The sequence below is a fragment of the Pleuronectes platessa genome, chromosome 6 (genome assembly GCF_947347685.1).
Source record: "Pleuronectes platessa chromosome 6, fPlePla1.1, whole genome shotgun sequence".
Classification (NCBI taxonomy): Eukaryota; Metazoa; Chordata; class Actinopteri; order Pleuronectiformes; family Pleuronectidae; genus Pleuronectes; species Pleuronectes platessa.
The window spans coordinates 1,489,192-1,494,191 of NC_070631.1; the positions used below are offsets into that span (position 1 = coordinate 1,489,192).

Genomic DNA, 5,000 nt, shown 5'->3' on the forward strand with positions numbered 1-5,000 from the left:
AGACGTGTCCTCCATCTTTATTTACAGTATCATAAACGTCTCCGTCTCCTCCGTCAGTAATCAGCTGATTAACACAACTCTCATCAGCGGAAAGTGTTCATATGAAAATAAACAATCTTCTCCTGGAGAGAAAACGGCCTCGAGCGTCTGACTGTGACCGAGGACTTTGGCTTTAGTCTCTATTGTAAATCAATGTGTTGGTGGGAGAGCAGCTGAGTTGTTCAACCAGCAGGACCCAGTTAATCCAGAGGATGTGATGATATAATGAGGAGAACCCTGAGCGGCCTCCTGCTCAGAGAGGTTTAATGTTTTATTTTGAACAGTCACACGGTGTCCAGGTCTGAATCATTCATCTGTGTGTGGAAGTGGAGTCGCTCTCATCGCTGTGAAACTCTCCGGCTGCTTTATTGATGAGGAGGATGTCAGCGGCTCAGCAGGAGCATCAGATGTAAACGTCCATCGCCTCCTCACTCTCCTGCTGATGTTTCATATCACAGACGTCTCAGGAGATCCTCTGTGTTTCCACCAGCTCCATCTCCAACACACTCTGAAAGTACAGATGTCTCCTGATGTTCTCACAGCTGTGGTTCAGGCAACTTCGACTAGAACAGAGGGAAGTTGATGGAGCATCTTCAGATCGTGGTCACATCATCAAAATCAAGTGATTTACAATAAATCATCAAACACCTGATGATTTATTTCTTGTTGAGTTTTTCTTGACACCGGAGAACAAAATAAAACAACTTATCAGGATGAGTAATGATCGTGTTATTAGAGACTTCAGATTGACAGTAGAACCGGTTCTTCATCCCAGATGGACCTGGGCAGAGGTTCCATACCTCACCTCACCACCTCAGATCATTACTCACAGAATCTGAATAAGGTTCCCAGGTCCGTGACGAGGTTCCCAGAATCCTTCAGGAGGTTTTAGGGATTGATGAGAATGTTCTAGAGGTTCTGTAGGTTGTTCTGTGTTTAGGATGTTTTAGTCCATAGGTTCTAGTGGTTCCTCAGGAGTTTATGTGTCGGTCAGTTCATCTCCTTCTGACCCTGAAACGATTTCTGCTTCTTCTTCATCGTCTTCATCATCAACAATCAATGTCCAGACAGAAAGTTGATCAGCAAGAGGAACGAATCTTTATTCTCTGTTTCTGTTCACCTGTAAACTGAGGAGGAGGAAGGTGAGGAACAGGGAGAAAGAGAGAGAGAGAGAGAGAGAGAGAGAGAGAGAGAGAGAGAGAGAGAGAGAGAGAGAGAGAGAGAGAGACAATAGAAAAAGAGGGTGGGAGGGAGGGATGGAAAGAGCTAGAGATGGGAAGCAGAGGAGGGGGGAGGAAGAGAACAGGAGGTGTAAAAGGAGAAATTGATAGAGAGAGAGAGAGAGAGAGAGAGAGAGGGAGGGAGAGAGAGAGAGGGAGGAGGAGGGCGAGCGAGCAGCAGCTTAGCTGTTGTTACAACAGGAACGGGCGAGCAGTCGACGAGGGGAGAGAGAGCTGTTGCCACGGGGATTATTACTATGTCTGCCGCCGCGGCAACCGCCGACAGGACCTGAAGTGAGGGAGGTTGTCGGTTTGACACCGGACTGATCCTGCATGTGAGCAAGGCAGCGGGGATCCATGAGGCAGAGGTAGGAAGGAGAGAGAAGAAGGATGAGAAGGCTGAATGAGAGAACAGACAAAGAATAGCAGAAAGAAAGAGAGAGGGAGGGAGGAGGAGGAGGAGTGAGGCTGAAAAGCGAGTGAGAGGAAGTGAAAGGAGGAAGAGAGAAGTGTGTGAGCAGAGTTTCAGGATGTTTGTGTGTCTGGTTCCTTCACTTCAGCTCAATGTTTCCTCCTCAGGAACAAACGCACACGTTGAGTTTGTCTCTGTCGCACAACTCTCATGAACACACTGCTGTGATTCATCTTTTTAAAAAACTCTTTGTACTTTGGTTTGTGGTCAGTTTAAAAACCCAAACACTTCTAGTTTTCTATGATATGAAACATGGAGGAAGCTGGAGACACTGTAGTTGATCTATTTTCCAAGTTTCTGATCTTTATTCATCTGATTGTTCCGTCTCTGTGAATCGCTGCTGCTCCTCTGTTCAGCCTCTGTCTCACGCACTTGGTTTTAGCTCCTGTCTCTTTAAGGCCCCCCCTCTTCTTAAAGCCCACTCTCTTGTGACTTTATATATTCGCTACCGTTTGTGTGAAACTACACGTGTGAGAAGTTTGTAAAGATTTACGTCTTCAGTTTGAACCAATGAGCTGCGACCTCACAGACGGAGCAGGGAATCGAACGTGTGCACGGACAAACTGACTCGTTGGTTTGTTTTGTGAAGCTGCTGCTCGAGTCCCGAGCTGAGACGAGCGAACACCAGAAGGTTTTCAGTTTCGTTCTTCTTCTTCTGCTCTTTTCACTCTGTAAAATGATCCGAGTGTGAATCCTGCACAGACGTGAGACGAGGATCAGATCAGTTTCACCTGTTTGGTCCAAATCACTGAAGCAGCTCCGACACTTAACTGAGCGGTGCATGTTCATGGATCAGTCATTTGTTTTGAACAGGAGGTGCTACAACAGAAGCAGTCGATACCCCCCCCCCCCCCCCCCCCCCCCCACCCCCTCTCATCTAAGCCCTTGTACTTGATGACGACAGGACGAACTGAATTCTTTAGTCCTTAAATTACAATGTGAAACCAAAAGGATCAGATCGAATGAAACAAACACGTGAAGCTTCAGATTCTCACGTTTCTGTCTCTGGTTTCAAAAAGAGAGAAAACGGATGAAAGTTGTTGACTCGACATAAATCCAGAAAAAACATCAGCTGACGTGTTTATTGATAACAGGAGACATCAGCTGACGTGTTGATCATGCATTGATCTGTCTACATGTGACATGTATGATGTCATGTATGAGCAGACACAGCTGCCTCCGTCCGATTGGACCTAGAGGCTAATGTGTTACCATGGCAACCAGAACATTTTCGCTGGCCACTTTTGAGCTGACCTCTGACCTCTGACCTCTCACCTGGACTGTGCCCCCCCCCCCCCCCCCCCCCTCTGGGAGTCGTATTAAATCCTTAACGAATCGCTGCTCTATCTCTTCGTTGACATTCTCCGACACATTGAGCCGCTCGGCGACACCCACAGCTCATGAATATTAATGAGCAGGTAGAAGTGATGGAGCAGCCGGAGCCAGAGAGGGCGCACCGGGATGACAGACGACAGGATTCATGGTCCCCGGGGCGTCTGGGGCGCTGGTTCCCAGTTCAGGGGAGCGTGACTGCACTGGTCCCAGCGCATGATGAAGCACTGGTAACATAGGATGAGGCCAGAAGAGAGTGGACAGGTTAGAATCCCTGGTGACCTGACGGTGTCGTGAGGGTGTGGCTGCACCGACCTCCTGCTCTGCCTCCGGGTTCAGAACCAGGTCTGGCTTTGAACTGTGGAGACTTTTCTCCATAAACCTGTTTATTAGTCAGGTTTCAAATCTGAATTCAACTGAACTGAGAAAAGAGAATATTCTAATTACTGCTGGTGTCTGTGCCGTTAAGCTAATTTTAGGTTCATCATGATAAATATCTGGTGGCAGTAATTTCCTGTCGGAGCAAAGCGACTCAAGCAGATGAGGCTCCAGACAAAGATCCTGTGATGAAACACAACGTGACGTTTCTCTTTGTGCAGATCAGACGTTTCTCTGTGGAAACCTCAGGTTCTTTAGATTTTTTTAGATTAGATTATTATTATTATTCATTACACATAGTACAAGTACAACAACATGCAGTAGCATTCACATGATTCATCTACTTATTCACTAAATCTGTGTCCACTGCACTTTATCAATAATTCACTGTTCAACTTCAAATCAGAAACCATCTTTGAGACAAATGTATTTAATGTGTACTTTGATTTCTTTAACATGACGTGTACCGCAGCCGGCCATCAGGGGGCGATCAAGATTTCAGTTTTGGGAGCTGTCATGTCGTCCATCATTATTTACAGTCTATAGTCGAACCATCAGCCAATCAGTGTTTGTGTTTTAGATTATACCTTTTTAAAAGTTGAAAGGTTCTTTCATGTGGTTCATCCATCAGGACCAGGCTGTCCACATACTTTTGTCCATATTATCGTGTGTTAAGTTTCGTATTCATGATCTTTTTAAAACAGTTTTTAAGTCAAAACGTTTTGATAAAACTAATTATACCTTAATATGCTGTGAACTTAAAAACTCCATATAATCAAAAATGGCTTGAATGGCAAATCTTCATCTTCAAATAACCTTAAAAAAAAAACTGTAACTTAACAGTCGACTCATTAAAATCCTCAGAGTGAATATTCAGCTTCATCATAAGTTAAAGTGATTTGAGATGTGATGTGTTATTGAGTCAGTTCTGTGTGTTTACTGCTCCTGAGGCTGAGGTGAGGAGATTCAGTTTCACTGCTCTCAGAGGAGAAGATCTGAATATCAAGTAAAACAAAGTCTCTGGCAGCAGCAGCAGCAGCAGCAGCTTTCTTCAGGCTGGAACCCATGAATATGAAATGAAAGAATGTGACTTGGTTTAAAACAGCTGCTTGAAAACAGCTGCTTCCAGTCAGTGAGTTGGAAAAAGATTCACCTGCATCAGAGCAGATGAACCTCACGTGTGTGTTTGTGTTCTCCCTGACGAGGAACTGGACTTCCTGCCTCGTCCACTGGGAGTTAATGGGAATTCCTTTGACCAGTGTCGTTGATGCAGAGTCATCAGGAACGTGATGAGATCATATCAACGTGAAACCATGTTTCAAAATGTTTCTCTGGGGAGAATAAAAACTGTTCAATCTTCTTCTTCAGCGTCACAGCAGAGATCTGGTGATGAAACAGAACCACGGAGAACTCAAGATCAATCCCATGAGCTCAATTAATCAATTAATCAATTAATCAATCAATCACTCAATCACTCAATCAAATCCATCGATCTTATTGATGATGAACTAATGCAGCTGTGGCTCTTCTCTCCTGCTGCTGTGAGAAGCAGCGACAGA

At 45.0% G+C, this 5,000-nt stretch overlaps 1 protein-coding gene and 1 long non-coding RNA gene across 10 annotated transcripts in view; one reads left to right on the forward strand and one right to left on the reverse strand.

The window, feature by feature from the left end:
• The window catches only part of LOC128443162 (uncharacterized), a 3,642-nt gene extending 1,921 nt beyond the window's left edge, over positions 1 to 1,721 (reverse strand). The window contains exons 1-2 of one of the 2 annotated variants that reach the window (XR_008338954.1): positions 870 to 1,721; positions 1 to 602 (exon numbers count right to left, since the gene is read on the reverse strand). The exon at positions 1 to 602 is cut by the window's left edge and continues 224 nt beyond it. This is a non-coding gene — a long non-coding RNA (uncharacterized LOC128443162). The other variant, XR_008338953.1, reaches the window with a different exon arrangement.
• sulf2b (sulfatase 2b) overlaps positions 1,322 to 5,000 on the forward strand; it is a 19,741-nt gene continuing 16,062 nt past the window's right edge. For 2 of the 8 annotated variants that reach the window (XM_053425946.1, XM_053425949.1), the window contains exon 1: positions 1,368 to 1,627. The gene's annotated coding sequence lies outside the window, so the exon portion shown is untranslated. Of the gene's footprint in view, positions 1,628 to 2,127; positions 2,363 to 5,000 lie in introns of those variants that run through there. The other 6 variants (XM_053425950.1, XM_053425951.1, XM_053425954.1 and 3 more) reach the window with 5 other exon arrangements.